Source organism: Capsicum annuum, chromosome 4 (genome assembly GCF_002878395.1).
Source record: "Capsicum annuum cultivar UCD-10X-F1 chromosome 4, UCD10Xv1.1, whole genome shotgun sequence".
NCBI classification, from domain to species: domain Eukaryota; kingdom Viridiplantae; phylum Streptophyta; class Magnoliopsida; order Solanales; family Solanaceae; genus Capsicum; species Capsicum annuum.
In genome coordinates, this window is record NC_061114.1 from 48,862,582 (window position 1) to 48,881,243 (window position 18,662).

The window sequence follows — 18,662 nt, forward strand, 5'->3', positions numbered from 1 at the left end:
TATAATTGTCAATTAGAAATTTAAATAATTAAAGATAGAATACATAAATTGTCCATTCTCATGTATTGGGTTAGTTTTAAATGTATTGAGAAATGGTAATAAATAAAGTAATGTTAGAAATTTAAATTTAGGATGAAAAAGGTAAAAATATCTAAAAACTAATTAGTTTATAATGTGAATAAGTCTTTTTATTATTATGGGCAAATTTGAGCCAAATTTTTATGACCCAAAATATTTTCCCTTCTAAAATATTTATTTCAATTTAGTTGTCTCATTTATGAAATTAAGATAATCTTATTATGTTATTGCAATATTATCACTATCATTAAATGACTATATAAAATAAACATACTTAAATTATATTTTCAAAGTGTAAGTAATAATGTTAAATTGATAAAATAAATTCATATTAAATATTTTCTTTTAAGAAAGTGTCAATTCAATAAGGGTCAACTATTTTAAAATGGAGGAAATATATTTTACTTAAGCTCTATCAAAAATAACTTTTCTACCCATAAGATAGTGAGCTATCCAAATTCCACTTGTGAGATTATTCTTTTAACAACGGTAAGTTTAAGGAAGATTTCCTATATCTATTACTCCCTATATGGAGAGAGAAAAGCGAGAATTTGGAGCTTTTGTCGTCCTCGTGGTGGGGAAAGTTGTACCCTTTTGGTTTAACTTCCTTTGCATTTTTCTATTTTTCTACTATAATAGAAATGTTAGTTAGCCACTGAAGGATCGACATGTGTGCTTAGATGTAAAATTTTATCAATTAAGATGTTTTTGTCATTTAAATTCATTTTGTTTTTCACTTAACATAAACGCACACCAATGCTTAATACACGTGGCTTCCATGCTTTACCATCAAATTCGTTTCATAGTTATCTTCATCGAAAGCTCGTCTTCAATCCTCTCTCATTATTGTTGCAATGTTAAGGTAGCTCTTTCTTATTTCTCTTTTTTCCTTTTTCACTTTTTTTTCTCTTTCATTATCTATTTAATTTTTAAATTTGATTTATAAAATTTATCTCTTCATATATTTTTTCTCTTTATCCATTCAACAAAAGTACTTCAAGTTGAAAGTTTATCACTGTCCAACAATAACTCATTTTTCTGTTACAACTAATTTTTATCTCAGAATGGGATATTTCATTCAGTATATTGTTCTTTGAGAAGTGTTGTGAAATGGCCATTATATGATGGCCATTATATGTTTGTTAAAATGTATGAATGAACTACTCATTTTCCTATGTCACATAATTTTTATCTCAGAATGAGATATTTGATTCAATATATTGTTGTTTGAGAAGTGTTGTGAAATGCCTATTATCTGTTTGTTAAAATACATGAATAAACTGTTTAGTTTAGTTATAAAATGTCTATTTCTTTATTGCACTGTTAGATTCAAAAATTCAAATAGAGACGTATACCTAGAATTTTTAAATTTTATGGATTCAAATTTTTAATATTTTTTTAGCTTCGATGCCATTACATTTTTAAAATTATGGGGTTAGGCCTGCTATTTGTTGCAAATTTAACACATAAAGTTATCTTCTGTGTGAAAAATATTAATTTTAGATTAACCTCAGCTAAGAATCATCCCATAAGACTTCTAACAAATTTATATTAAGGATCTAAGTTCATATTCTCAATTTTAATATGGCTTCTTGATAATTCATTCATATTATGATTGGTAATGGTAAACTCCAAACATTTTTTTTCACATAATTTTTTTCTGTTTCCAAGTTTGTTTCTACATAAAATGGTGTTTTCTTCATCTTTTTTACTTCCCATATGATGAAATTTATACTTGATGGTATGTTGCTGATATATATTTAATGTTTTTAGATTGTTTCAGTATTTTTCCTTTTGTTTTTATAATGTATATATTGTGAGTTTAGTTATTAAGATTTATATGATTTCGACAGTAAATTATTGGGTCATCGAGATCTTATATGAAAAATAGGTCAACAAACATAGGGATCAGATACTTATGAATATGGACTGAATCGAGGAGAGTTTTGAAAGAAGAATTCTTATGATGAGTCATCTGCTTCTCAATATTAAACTATGATGAATTACTTGTGTATTGGCACAATTTTATTTATAAAATAGAATTTCAATTTAAATCAAGGGTAATGTATGTGTTTCATAATCTCAACTGTCGCGTGTATCATCTTCTTGATCTGTCATCCTTCTTTTACTTCAGGAGTTCAATAGCTAATATTTTTGTATACCAGACTCTTCTCTGCTTATAGGTACAAGCCGATGAGATTCAATCTCCCATTTAGACATGGTGTCTTCAAGCCCATTGAATTTTACATGATATTATTTATCCATTCTCATTGATTTTGTTATTTTTCGTTCTTAGAGAGTCCATAATTATGTCAGTCACTACATTATGATCAAAATCCTTATTAAATCTCTAAGTATTGAAACATGTGGCCTCCAAAACTGAGTACAAACACATAATGTCATACATATTATGTGAAGAAGATGCAAAAGATTTCTTCAAAAAAAAAAAGATGCAAAAGATAAAGATTTATCTAGCTATGATATATGTTCCCAACCCCTGGTGAGGTTTCTTTCATTTTTTTTCTTTTCTTTTTGGTTCTATCTTTTTGTCTTGGGTGGAGGTGGTGATTGTATGCTATTTTTGTTAGCTTTTCTACTTTAGGAAAAAATGTGCAACTGCTATCTTGAAACATAAGTAGACCTGAAATGGGGGTGCTTGTATAAATCATAACATATAGAACTGCTAAAGTGTCATTCATTTGGTAGTTCATTCAAGATAATCTGATACTGTTCCTTTAAGATTTACATCAACATTTCTTTCATGTTCCACACCCTCTACTTGGTGGATTAATAAGGTTGTTTGTAAATCTTTTCAGTTGGAAAATGTAGAATTCAGAAAATTGAATAATATATACCTACGCATTGCAAGAATTTTTCGACAGTCACTTTTTCTGTCGTGAAAATTTCTTTTTTCATTTGTGCCATCGTATCAGATTGTCGATCGATGAATTGCTTTCACATGCTCTTTGATATTCATCAGTGGAATAGCTTATATTGTGACAAAGCTTATAGACTTGATAAAATGTGTTACAGGTTTTTCATCCTTCATTTAGACTAAGCACTTTTTTAATGATCAAGAACGTTCTTATGCCTATATGCTTCGTTCAACCTAACAATATACATTGTACACGATTTACATGCACTAATAAATTCTTACGTCGTTGCTTTCACAGCTTTGGTGAGTGGAAGATCATGGCCTGATCTTGTGGTTAGCAAAATTGATACAGAATGGCAACTTAGCCGACTCTAACATTGCTAAAATTACTTGCAAGTTTCTTCATCAACCAACTATTTTACCTTATAAGCGGGATCAAACATGTTGTCGCTAGAAGCAGAACCCTATATTTCTTCTAGAGAATCTCCTAATTTTTTCAAAGCAACTAAAAAGAGATTCTTCGACTAGAAAGAATTCGATTCAGATGTAGGATACTTGTCCAAAAGTTTTCACAATTCAATCATAGATGATGAATTTCAATATTAAGCATGGTAAATATTGTTATTATGGGCTTCATGGTTTTTACAGTATTGGCACTACTGTAGTATCTAATTCTTTAATTGTTTAGCTATAATTTGTCTGATAGTATTAATTATTATAATCTTTCAGTATTCTTTTCATTTAGAAAAACATAAAATAGCAAAGAAAAAACTAAAATTTATCAAGATGATCTACATTTTATGTAGGTTTCATTTGGAAGATGCTGCAGCTCATATTTAAATTGACCATCTCTTCTGACAGGGGTAATCATTATTTATGATGATATTTTTCAAAAATTGATTTTGAGAATCTGCCTGTTTGGCGCTTGTGTTTGGGCAACTTAATTTGATCAAGTCGGTAGTTATAGTATTTCATTTGATGCAGCACACTGTAGGGATAAATTGGAAAGGAGAGGAACCACACCTGAAAATCATATCCAACAACTAGGCAGATATTGAAGATGTTCAAAATGATTGAAGATAAATAAGCTTCAGCGTTTGTTGATTCATTTATTTACATCTTTTCAAGAATGACCATAATATTGTATTACCATTACTATATAATTGATACTTTCATTTTTTATGCTTATATTATAGTACTAATTGACAATGAAAGTTGTTGAATTCATTAATAAAATTTGTGATTGAATTTTAACTAAAATTTTTTAGATTTTTTGGTCGGATCCGTGCTTGCACGGGCATATCATATCTAGTCATATTTAAGAAGTGACAGTATTGCAACTTTAAGGTTTTTTTTATTGTCCTCTTTTATATTTTTGGTTGTCTCAAATGAAGTACTCTAGGCGAATAATATTTATAATCTTTTGGTTTGAAATACTCTACGCGAATCATATTATATGATTTTTTTGGTTTACATGTTTAATTTAAAACAAAATAATTTTTTATATAAGTAAGAAGATAAGAATTCTTTTTGCAAATTTAAACTTATTTAAATAAGTAAATTTTTGTATAATTTTAAAATCACATTAAATAGGCACTACTTAATTAAGTGCAATTTATTGAAAACACATGCTATTTTATGTTAGAGTTAGTTTATTAAAGGGTGTGTTCAAGGTATTATAATATTTATACGGTAGAAAAATGTGACACGCGTCCTTTTTTAATAAACAAAATTTAATGTGTCTCAATTTATGTGAAGGTGTTCAGGGTACTAGGGTCAAAACACTTAATTTGACCATAAGTACTTGTATAGACTAGTTTAGTATACGTGCTTTGCACGTGTATGAATACTCCTAACGTTAGTTAAAATTATTTAACAGACACTTTGATTTATATTATAACCAAATTCACATAAAAATATTAGTTATCTTCAAAGTAGAGTTTGATACTATATACGACTCTACTTAGATTAAAATAACTAATTGATAAAAATATTTAAAACCTCTCACTTTTAATGATAGTAAAAATATATAGAACTCACTTTTTTATTTTTTGTGATTTTTTTCCGTTTTTAAGATTTAAATTGTGTTAACTCAAAAAAATATCTAATAATATACTTTTTTATCATATTAACATGAGAAAAAGTGTGACTAATAATAATTGTCATATATATTTTGAATATTATAATTATAATTTTAAAATATCAAGTTAATCTAATTCAATTTATCTTTAAAAATTATTTAAAATTGTTGCCCAGAAACTATTAAGTTTCTAATAGAAATAGGATTAAGTAATTATAAATATATTTATATTGTGGATGTAGGGTACACACAATATTTTTTTATTTTTGTATACATTTGCTACTCATTGAAGTCCTCTTAAAAATTATGTTATTACTTAAATCAATAAGGACTAACCTGCATATTTTATTAAATAATTTTAAAAATTAAAATAAATATAATTTTAGCTAAGTATCACAAATAATTTAAATGTCAATCGTAAAACATGTTATAATATTGAACATGAACCAAAATTAGACCAACAACGACTTACAATATATAGATGGCAATGAAAATTATAGAAAACAAAGTTACGAAATTCGCAAAAATAAAAATTATCAATTTGTAAGTGTGATTCCTTGGACATGGCAATGATAGTCTTTTCTTCGCCTTTCTTTTTTTAAAAATTATTTTTTCTTTTTCTGCTCGTAATTCATAGAGAAAGAAGAAGAAGAAGAACTTTAGGTCCAAAGCAAATAAGAACATACATATCATCAATTGAGTGTCGTAGACAATTCCTATGAATTATAATTAGAAGTATAGCCTTTGATTTTTAGTCAATAGAGCAATTGATTATCATAATCTGATCCACTTTATTCATTGACAATAGCGTCGCATGATTCTTCTCTCTCTCTTTTTTTTTTTTTTATCAAAATTTCAGTTGGAAGAACACAAAAAATATTAGAACTACTTGTATGCAAAAGAAAAAAAAAGTTGAATCAAAACCAAATAAAAAAAACAAACGAACCAAAAAAAAAATGCGTACTATATTATGAAGAGCTAAATCTTTGTTCACAAAAAGTTACTTAAATAGAATTATATAAGATAGTAATTTAGTATTTTAATTGATTTAGAAGTGTACTAAATATTAGGAGTTTTAATTCTTTTAAATAAGTAAATAATTATATAAGATAGTATTTTAATTAATTTAAAAATATAAAATAGTAACACTTTTTACATATTTTAAAAAAGGGAAGATTACTTATACTATGTCCATATGTATGAATATAACTATCCTATACGTGTACTATATTACTATTTCACTTATTACATATTTTAATACTTATACATATTTTTATAAAGGGAAGATTAACTTTTTTAAAAAATATTTTTTTTCTTTTTTCCACTAAGTCCATATGTATGAATTTTGGTAAAATTCTTTGAAAAACTTGACCGATATTGATAAAATATTTTTTCAAAAGAATTCTAAATTTTAGGTACATAATTCAAATAAGAAAAGATTTAATAACTAAATTTTAATTAATTTTTAAATTTTAAAAATTATTAGAAAATAGCAAAAAGATAATTTTGTCTATTACAAAGTGTTTTAATGAAGGACAAAAAGTTCAAATAACTTTTCTAAAGGCCTTCACACTTTTAATATATTATAGATATAGATATAAATTATAGATTATAGATATAAATTCTTCAAATATTTTAAAATATAATTTACGTATTTGAAAAATATACGAAAAGTGTACAAGTCAACATAGCTAATGATTCATAATACTTTTATAAAGTTTGAGAAAATTATGATCAAACAGAAAATTATTTGTCTCCTAAATAGTAACTCATATAAAATTAACGGAGAAAGTACCACCTTCCTATTTTGAATTTGGGCTCAAGCTTACAACCAAGTACCTACAACTAGTTCGCTATATATAGACGAGAATCTTAATTCAGTCGTCCTTGCAGTACAATACAATAATGTTGAATCATTGATGGCATCTGCTGCATATGGTAGCTAGCTACAATAACCTATTCCCATTTTTCACCCGTTCTCATTTCTAACTGGACTCTGTTGATATTTTAGTAACTTTCTCTCGGTATTTCTTGTCGCTTCCTCCCTCCCATCCCATAATATATGATAATTTTTATCTTTTATATTTATAACAATAAATAATAACATATATTTGAGGAGTGTCAAGTGTATGCAGATCTTACCACTATTTCTTAAAAATAAAAAAGGCTATTTTCAAAAGACCATCAATTCAAGTGCAACAAATCAAAGTAAAAGAAGAAGAGATTGTTGAGTTGGTATTAAGGTATGAATTAGGAGATGTTGGTAAAGAGAATTGAGAAATGGAGGGACACTGAATGAAGGGGAAAAATGAAAAGTCATTTCTTCCTCATTATTGGAATAGAGGAATACTTCTGTCATTTTAATAAGACACACTTCTTTTAGATAGTAAAGCCATTGAGAAAGAGGTGCCCCTCGTGTTATTGTTGTCAGCACTCGGCTCGGCTTCGTCTTTAACAAATGATGTGAGTGATTGATAACCTTTTTGGACGAAATTTATCTTTTAATTCACTACTTAATTTCTCTTTTTCCTAATATTAATTCATTTGAATAATCTGTTCTTTTTGAATAGCCATGTTTGTTTCTGAACAGACATTTCTCTTTCCAAACAATACATATTTTTTGAATAATTGTATTTGTTCCAAACAGGTATATTGGTTTTCAAATAACACATCTTTTTCGAATAGGTATGTTTGTACTTGTTAGTGACTATAAATATTCAAAGGTTTCGCCTCATTTCAACTACTGAAAAACAAAAATCTTACAAAAATAAAAAGCCAACAAAATTTTCTTTCATCTTCTCCATATTTTTCTTTAAAGAAATAACAATAAGTGTGAATTACTCTGTTTGTTGAGTTCATCAAAGTTCTTCAATTTCTGTTATCAGTATGGCAGAATAATGTTCTAGTCTATCTTGGAAGGAATTAATCTAAACATTGGACAATTATAAGGGGATTAAATTCTTTAAAGAAACACAATTTTTGTGGGCTTAGAACTTCATTTTTTCTATCAGTTTTTCTGGTTCTGATTTTGTAGAATAGCAAACTTACAAAATTAAATTTTTTTATACATTTCACTTTATCTTTGTTTCTGATTTAGTTAAATTTTTGGAGGAAACAAGTTTTTGTGAGCTTAGAACTTCGCTTTTCTATTAATTTTTCTGGTTCTAATTTTGTAAGAATAATAAACTTAAATAATTTAATATTTTTTTTTTTATATATGTATACTTCATCTCTGTTTCAGTTTTGATTGGAGATAAAAATCTTATGATTGTCTATCCCCTTTATTAATTCAGTTCATAGAACATAAAAATTTCATTGAGTTAATAAAAAATTTACTTTTCTCGATTTGAAGAATATAAAAATTTCATCGACTGAATAATTTTTTTTATTGTTAACCAATTTAGCTAATTTTATTGTATGTTTTCAAACAAAAATAATAGAACCAATCGAAACTGTTATGACTTCTTTTTCTGCAGCAACGAATATTGTTTCGCCAAGCCGCACTATCCTTGCAATGACTGCAGTAGAAAAGCTCAAAAAAATTTTAGTATTGACTTTAAGAGGTGGCAATAAAAGATAATATTTTTGTCTGGCCACTCTTAGAATAAGGTTTATCACTGAGAACATTTTAATTTTGTTGGATGACACTCCTGCAAAAATATTTTCTAATACCAGAGACATGAAATCATTCAGACTTTCTTTGTAAAAATTATATTTGAATGGGTTGAAAGAAGGTTTGTATAGTGCTTATAGTATTTGCAAAACTTCAAAATAATTATGGGACACTTTGAACAAGAAATACAAGACCAAAAATATTGAATTAAAGAAATATGTGGTTAGTAAATTTTTAGAATTTAAGATGTCTGACAACAAGTCTATTACGTCTTCAATTTAGGAATTGTAATTTATTATTCATGATTTACTTGCTTAAGGTATGATCATTAATTAAGAATTTCAAGTGGCAAATTTTATCGAAAAGTTGCCTCCTTTTTGGAGGAACTTTAAAAACTACTTGAAACACAAATGGGAGGAAATGAAGTTGGAGGATCTGATTATTCATCTGCAAATCAAAAAAGATAATAAAGCTGCAGAAAAAGAAAGCTACTACAAAGTCATCAATACCAGGAGCAAATAATATTGAAACTCCTCCAAAGAAGAAGAAAAGAAAGAAGTCTGATGAAAATAAGAATGCACTAAGAAAGAAAAAGTTTAAACAAAATTGTTACAATTATGGCAAGTTTAGCGACATGTCTTCAAATTATCATGCTCCAAAAGAAAGATAAGAAGAAGGAACAAGCAGACATGAACAAAGACATAGACAATTTGTATGCAATCCTTTTAGAATGTAATTTGGTAGGAAATTTCAAAGAATGTTGGATTGATTCGGGTGCTATCCGTCATGTTTGTTCTAATAAGAAACTGTTTTCTTCCTATACTTCATCAAGACTCGGTGAGGCCATTTTAATGAAAATTTCTGCAACAGAAAAGATTAAAGAAACTGGCAAGATAGGCTTGAAAATGACTGTGAGCGGGATGATGACTTTTAACAATGTCCTTCATATTTTTGAAATGCGAAAGAATTTATTCTCGACATCAATTTTAGGAAAAAATAAATTTAAATATGTGTTTGTTTCTGATAAAGTTGTAATTAGCAAGAATGATATGTATGTAGGAAAAAGTTACTTGACTAGGGACCTTTTCAAACTAAACGTAATTGCAGTTGATATGAATAAAAGTTCTGCTTCTTACTTTCTTGAGATATATAATTTATTGCATGCACGTTTAGGATATGTTAACTATAAAACTTTGCGAAAAATGATTAACTTCAAAATATTACCTAAATTTGAAAGTAATAATTTAAAGTGCCAAGTATGTGGGGAATATAAGTGTGGTAAGTATTCTTATAAGCCAATTAAAAGGAATTCAAACCTATTAAATTTAGTCTATACAAATATTGTGATCTGAAGTTTATACAATCTCGCGGTGAAAAAGAAATTTCATATCTTTTATTGATAATAGCACTAGATATTGCTATGTCTATCTTCTTAATAGAAAAAATAAAATAATTAACGCATTCAAGAAATATAAGAATGAAATTGAAACACAACTTAATAAGAAATCAAAATGATTAGAAGTGATAGGGGTGATGAATATGGATCTCTTTTTGAAAAAACATGTTTAGAATATGAAAGTATTCATCAAACAACAGCCTTATATACTATACAATCTAATTAAATTACGGAAGAAAAGAATAGAAAATTAAAGAACATGATGAATGCCTTGGTGATAATTTCTAGTTTACCACAAAACTTATAGGGGAAAGTTATTCTAACATGTAGTGGAATACTCAATTGAGTATTCAATAATAAAACAAAATCCATTCAATATGAGAAATAGAATGGAAGGAAAATCCGCTTGAAATACTTCAAAGTGTCGGGTTGTTTCGTTAAATTACAAGTTTCTAATGTCAAAAAGGTTAAATTAGGATAAAAAATAATTGACTATGTTTTCATTGAATATGCAATCAATAGCAAAAAATTTTGATTCATAAATAAAAAAATTCTATTATTCATGTGAATACGATAATTGAATCAAATAATGTTAAATTTTCTAAAAGTATTTATCCGTACAAGAATGAATGTGAGTCGTCCAGTGAAAAATCTAAATGATCTTAGAAAGAATCAAAAGAAAGTACACCTAGTAAGGAAAATTCAAGATGTAACTTACATCAAAAGACATTGACTTTATTTGGTCCCGATTTCATGACATTCTTAGTAGAGAATGTGCCTTAAATATTTGAGGAAGAAATGTCTTCCTCAGAAAGACAATATTGAAAAGAGGCAATCAATAGTAAAATAGAATTCATATTAAATAATCATTAATGGGAATTGGTTGATCTTTCCAAAAAAAATTATTGGGTTCTAAATGAATCTTTACAGCACTATTAATAAATATAAAGCAAGACTACTTGTCAAAGACTTCAAATAGCAAGAACGTCTTGATTATTTTGACACGTACTCGCTGGTAACTAGAATCACATCTATTTGAGTGTTGATAGCATTATTCATCGTGTACAGTCTTCAAATTCATCAAATATATGTGAAGATAATCTTCTTAAATGGAGAACTGGAGGAAGAAATATATATGGATCAATCCAAAGGGTTTATAATTTCAGAAGAAGAAAAGAAGGTATATCGTCTTGTTAAGTCACTTTATGGACTAACACAACCATCCAAATAATATTTTCAAATGAATTTAAGATTAATGAGTGTGATAATTGTGTTTACATCAAGAACACTCCAAATCACATTGTCATTTTTTATTTATATATTGATTATACGTTGATAATGAGTAAAGACATTTTCGACATAAATGCTACTAAGCGTATGCTTTCTAGCAAAATTGATATGAAAGACTTAGAAGTTTGATTAGATTTTAGGAATTAAATTTACATAACTCCTCAAGGTATAGCACTGTCTTAAACTCATTACATCAACATGGTACTTGAAAAGTTCAAGAACTTCAAAATTTCAAAGACTTTAATTAATGTAAATTTTTCTCTCACAAAAAATCAAAGTCAAAGCAAGTCTTAATTAGACTATACTATAATGTTAGGAAGTTTGACGTACATAATGAACTATACTAGATTAGATATAGCTTGTGTCATAAGTTAAGGTATACAGTAATCCTGATCAAACTATTTTGATGGCAATGAAACGTGTTTTGAAATACTTATAATACACTTAAGATTATGAATTTCACTACAATAAATATCTTGTAGTAGTTGAAGGATATAGTGATGCAAATTGGATAAACCGAATCATTTGAAGTAAAATTGACAAGTGAAAATATTTTCACCATTGATGGAAGAGCAATGTCTTGGAAATTCCCCAAACAAACATGCATAGCTCACGTTACAATGGAAATCAAGCTTATAGCTTTGGATAAGGCTGGTGAAGAAGCAAAATTTCTAGCTTTTTTTAGAAGATATTACTCTTTAGCTAAAACAAGTGGCTCCTATAAACATACATTGTGATGGTCAAACGACAATAGAATGAGCTAAAATGTTATGTGTAACAAAAGTCACGTCACACACGATAAAGATATAATAACATTAGACAATTATTTTCTAGTATAATTATCACAATTGACTATGTAAATTCAAAAGATAATGTATTGGATCCACTTATAAAATACCTAACTAGATAGGTGATTAATGAATCATCATAGGAAATGAGATTATGGTCGAGAATAGGTCATTATAATGATAACTCTATCTAACTGACTCCAAATCCTTAGTTCTTGGTTCAAGGAGATCAAATAAAATTATGATGATAGCTCAATATTGTCACTAAATTATATCTAGACAATGTTTACAAACAAGAATAACGTGATAAGAAATTTTAGTGATTCTTAAAATTGGCATAATCAAATGGTATATCTATGGGTTGCATATTAGTAAACCACCTATGTGAGTGCGAATTGTAAGCTACTTCAAGGAGAATTAGAGTAAGACCAGTTCTTTATGAACTCATGAATTTAGGACATGTTTATGGCTGAAACGAATAGAACAATGAGAACCAAGAACGATAAAGGGTTAATTAGGCGACATATGTTACCTAGGTATAATCAAAGCTCAACAGTTCAAGAATATTAATCTACCAATGACCAAGGATACCCGATGTATGTTCATTATGAAAAGTTCAAAGGAAAACCTACTTACCTTGATGTGATTGATCCTTACTTATAGATCACACAATTTTTCATACATAATTTTATAAAATAGTCATTCTCCATTTATATGAGGGATTTTTGGAGTTGTGTTAAGGTGTTGATGTCGTCCAAATTACACCTCCGTAAAAATATAAAGTGGTTGTCAATTAAATATACAACTCAATTAGGTTAGGATAGATCTCACAAGGAATTGATCAAAATATCTATCAAGTGTTTATCTAAGCAATGAGTAAATAATATCTAGTAAAAATTAGGAATTTCTTAAATCAAAATTTCAATAGTAACAATTACTGATTTCAGTAGCTTTGTATTAAGTGTGAGAAAGGACTAGGACAACGTTCTCCATAACTTCATATCTCTGTAGGTTCATTGTACTAGTGATCTCTTGTGGTGTTGGGAACATATAATTGATATGTTATGTTCATCTAAATGACTTTACACCCTTATTAGATGAATATCAGAAATCATGAACTAACGTCTCATGAGTTTTACATTACTAACCTTATAATTGATCCCATATTAACTATCTCAGTTACCCACTTAAGTTAATTAAATAGAGGTTGATAGCTCTAACTCTCGATGTTGATTCCCTTTTTCTAATCGTTATATCTTTTATTATTAAGAGTAAGGATAAGACAAGTTATGATACTGGCCACCATTAAAAACATTCAAATTAAAAAGAATCACAATGCATGTATAAACACCCTTTGATAATTATGTTGTACTTTGAACACTACTTCGTTAATATGTCATGATTTCTATAACTCCAGTTGTGGTGTTTAGACGCTCATAATTGTAAGCAAAAAATAATTTTTTTTATTGATATACCTTTGTAGGTCAACCATGCTATACTTTTGTAGGTCCAACCTTGTTCATTTCTATTTTTTTGGATTACATAAAAAGAAATGCTACATCGTAAAAATCTTTAACCTCACATGAACTGAATTCTCAAATCATAAATAGTATTTCCCTAATACAACTGTTGCACCATATTAGCGGTTGCTCTGGATTTAGAGCTCAAATTGAACTTTTTCCAACAAACAGATAAAAATCCTCTCCAAATGATAAGAGCACTCATCTGATGCACTTTGTTCTCTCAGTAGAACCAACTTCTTTTTTTGTGAACACTAGATGCAAATTCTAAGAATGAATACAGTAAATATAAATAATGTGAAAATAACATGGATGAAAAGGGCACGAATTTTTGGCTCCTCATCCCTAGATTTTAAGGTAAAGATGGGAAAAATACCAAGCAGCAGTTAAGACCATGCCTCAACATGATACTTCCCTGCCTTTTCCAATGCCCTAAGCCACCTTACTACAGCTTCTTTTGGAACCTCGCCTTCTTTAGATACAATTTCTTCAAATGCCAATAACATATCAGAAGGCATTTTATTGGCAGAGCCTGCGACATACACACTCTCCCCCTCGGTTAATAGATTCCATATCTTAAAGCTTTGTTCTCTCATTTTATGCTGCACGTAAACCTTTTGTTGCTGGTCTCTGGAGAAGGCAGCAAAAAATGCCACCTTTTTCTTCAAAAAGGACTCCACCCTTTTGTGAATGAAACAACCAAAAATCTCTGTATAAGAAGACATTTTATTTATTTCTACAACCAAAGAAGAAAAGAACGGGAGCAGTTGAACCAGATCAACTCTGAAGGGCTCTTTCCTCCACAAATCCACAAAAAAGTGCACACCCTATGCCATGTCCAACTAGAACAAGAGGAAGTGAAGGTAGAGGGGAAGGAAAAGAACCTTTTTGAAACCATGCCGGGATGAGGACTCTTTTCTGAGGATCAAGTTTAGCTAGCCATGACGAGAAAAAACCTATGCGCTTCCTCTTATAAGGTGTTATCCATGACACCACACTAACTGTTAAATGCACTTGGTTTGGATGAGCTGAGTGAGAAGAAGATATGGAAAAAGCGCTCTAGCTTTTAGTGGAGGTACCAACTAAACCAACCATTCAAATGGCATCTGAACAGATGGAAAATCCTCCAATACCTCCAGTATAGTTCTTCGTTCCTTATGATTGTACTCATAAAGATCATCTCTTTCTTCTGGAGAGGCAAGGTACTGAAGCCTCTCATTCTCATGTTAGGCAGAGGAAAAACAACTCATAACCTCAAAGAAATATCGTCTTGGGGAAGATGATGCAACATCCATTAGCAGTTCAATAAAAGTTTTCAATCTTACAGGGACGATCAATGCAGTTCTCAAATCATAACTTTGATCATTTTCTTTCTTATCTTTAGGATGAACTCTGATATATGATTCGGGGTCCAAATTACAACACTTTATAAAAGCATCAACAACTGCAACATCTTATCCAGGGAGAATATGAACAACATCACCAACCTCATACTCAATTTAGGCTGATCCATCAAACTCTTATTTAAAGTCATCTAAAGCACCTTCGTACCCTGAAGGATGCTGATCATCTCCCAGACCTCTTTCCACCACTGCCGTCGCACCAAGATTTAAGTCTTTTGTCAAGTTTCTTTGCAACAAAATTATATTTCTGGTAGCTCGAATCACCCAAGCCAAACACAACATAGTTCACTCTACTAAGCCAATACTGTGTAAGACTTCATTGCAAGAGAAACTTCCAAAACACCTTAATAGAATCTGAATTATCACCTTGACCTGTAGTTGAGACCACAAAGATTATAATTTCCTGCTCCGGTAGGGAACTAGGGTCAAAATCGTTAATTGAGATTAATAAGATAGGGCATCCTCTGCGTTCGGCTTCACGGGCCAGACGTTCAACGGCGTCAATGGCATTACCAGTTTTCGATGCATATAAAATTAATAGATTCTTTGTCTTCTCCTCCACCACCATTGCTTCAACCTGTGTCTTTTGCACAAAATAATACTTCTTATAAGAAATCATAAGTACGAACTTATGAAAAATAAGATGAAAACCACAAGTCACTCTTTAAATTAAAACCCTAATAATTAATGTAAACAAAGAATGATAATATGCCTCAAAAGTATCAATAGAATGCAAGCTAAAATATCAAGCCCAATGAGAGTATTTATAGACAAACATAAAAAATATCCTCAATACGATGGGATTTGCTAAGTTGACACATCGAACGAAGGAAGGTATGATAGTGGTAGATCTCATGATCATCCTTAGTCGTAGGATGATACTTTGACTTTTGTATCTTTTAGGTTTTGGCTGGCATGATGCTCAGTATAGGCTCGTGTATCATTGTATGATCGTAGAACCTCTTTCATGCCTTCTACTTCTAATTTCACCTTGTAGATTAATCTTCCTATGATCTTCAGTATGAGCCCATGGTATAATGCCACGACAGTTAAATCTTCTCGTCCGATCCTCTTCATACTTAACATCTGCAAGTTTTACTTTTAGACATCCTTCCCATGATGGATCTTACAGTTGAATCATCTATGTGCGATTGTGGGATGCCTTGTTCTGATGTCTCTCAATTTTCACCTTGTTAGGTCCTTTCTATGACAGCAAGGTACGACCGCTGTCATATCCAATAGCCGTGGTTAAGCTCGTCTGAAGTCCTTAAGTCTAGGAATCCTAAACTTCACTTCTTCAGACCTATTTGACCTACAAATACCATAAACACATATCATACCAACAAAAATAAGCCCTTAAACTAGCGATTTCCTTTGCTCTGAACATCAAAAATATTGTAAGTCAACAATATATCAACACCCTAAACTTAGAACAATTGCATGTTCTCAAGTGAACAAAACACAAATAAACCAAAACACACTCTAAATGACGCTTAACCAAGAGAAATCTAAGAGTACTTGATCTTAGGTGGATTTATGCACCTAACTCTCATTATCTATACGTAATTAGCCTTGTTTTGAGGTCTTCTTTTGTGTAATGAGTTAATAATGGTATAATTGAGAATATATGTGTTAACTTCTTGAGTATAATATGTAAGGTGTGGTTAAAACAAGTTTATAATCAATTTGGTCACTTAGAATTTAGACGAGAAAACTACTGTTACTAGTTTGAGCTATGTTTTGTTCTAGTTTATCTCGATGAATTATATTGTGTTAAATGCACTAATTCATAGTATCTGATGATATAGGAGACTGTATGAGATGTCAAAATCAATGATCGAAATCATAACAAAGTCTAGTGATGTTGGAAAGACACCCAAGAACTGAGGAACTCAAAGGCAAAGAAAAGGACTAAACCTTGATGAAATAAAGAATTTCTGAGGCCATGGGCATGCCACACCCTTGAACCTCTGAGATAAGGAAGGAACACGCTCCAAGACATAAAAAAAACTTGACCAAAGCAGGGTGCATCCATGATTAGCGCATGCCACGCGCCTAATCGCGGCAATGCAAGAGCGTGGCACGCCCTTAGTTAAAAAATAGGCTGACTCTCTCCTAGTATAAATAGAACACTTTGTTTTTGTTGTACACACCTTGGATGACTTTGGGGCTGGAAATACACTCGAAGAGGCTGCAATTAGGGTTCTAAATCTTTTTTATAGCTTACTTTTGTTTTTTTTTTTATAAATGAATTCCTTAATTTCAATTTGTTGTAAATCCATGAGTGTCTAGACACCCTCATCTAGGGTTGATACCAAGAACATGTTTACTATCACTTTCAATTGAGTTTTTTATTTGATTATAATGTTTAGTTATTTATATATATTGTTACTACAATTCTATAGATTCAAAACCCTTAGGATAAACTTATAATTCTATTGTGAGTCAGGAAAGAGGAACGATAGATTAGATCGTCGAATATATGGAGTGAGATCTTAAACAAATAGGGATCAGAGTTAAGATTTGAATTTAAGATAGGAATAAACCTAATTCTCCCCATTTGGTTCATATATGAGATGGAATATAAATGCTTTTAACTTAGTTCTCACATCCCCACTCAATAATGTAGTTGTGGGCCTAGCATAGATAGACGATTAGAGGATGACCATTCCCTAATTATGTTATCAACCTTGTGAATCAACAACCAAGAGAATTACCTGATCCAACAAAATTGAATTATTTAGTAAGATTGTTTGTAGTACCTTGGCTCCGGATTCTTCCCCATTGTTGTCTCCAACACTTTATAATTTTGAATTGTTTACGGTTACTTTATGTTTTCAAATCTCAAATGTTATTAGTTACTCTTGAACTTATTTAATCTATGTAGTAATACTAGAATTAGATAATTGTTGAGAATAAGTCCCAGTGAGATTAATGATTGTATTTTAAAGTCCACTTTACTACTTGGGAGACCACGTATACTTGCGTGTGCACTAGGATGCAACAAGTTTCTGGAACCATTGCCAAGGACTTAAAAATGGAAACTATCTTATTTTTAGTTGTACTAGTATGTTTTATAAGTGCCAAAGACTTGATATCAACTTCTGAATTCGTAGTACAGGTCTGAAATACAAGTAAGATGGTAAGAGAAAGGGATTTGGTTAACCCATATCCTAAACCCGAGTAATACTTACATCAATTAAAGAGAGAAATAGAACTTCTCTGTCGGATACCTTAAATTCATCAGGAAAAATCTATTCCTACACTAATGGATGAATATCAGCTGGCCTGTAGGACAATACGCTAAGTTGAAATTCCACTCAAAATAAATATTACCTCTGCCATTCGTAGACTGGAACCTGGAGATAGATTCGAGCACAAATAGAATATGGTGCTGCTATTGCACAGTAATGGGCAATTCACTGCTTGTCACATGAGGATCCACAGGTGCATTTAGCGAATTTCTTGGAGATCAGTGACACCTTTATCCCAACTAGAGTCTTCACTGACTATGTGAGGCTCACTCTCTTTCCCTTTTATCTTTTGGGAGACGTGAAGAAATGGTTAAGGTAGAACAACTCTATCACTACATGGGATGATCTGACGAAGAAATTACTTA

The 18,662-nt window shown here is 30.0% G+C and overlaps 1 pseudogene; it reads right to left on the bottom strand.

The window, feature by feature from the left end:
* Window positions 1–14,026: 14,026 nt before the first annotated feature.
* LOC107869008 lies at window positions 14,027–15,611 on the bottom strand (annotated as a pseudogene).
* Between the last annotated feature and the right edge of the window lie 3,051 nt (window positions 15,612–18,662).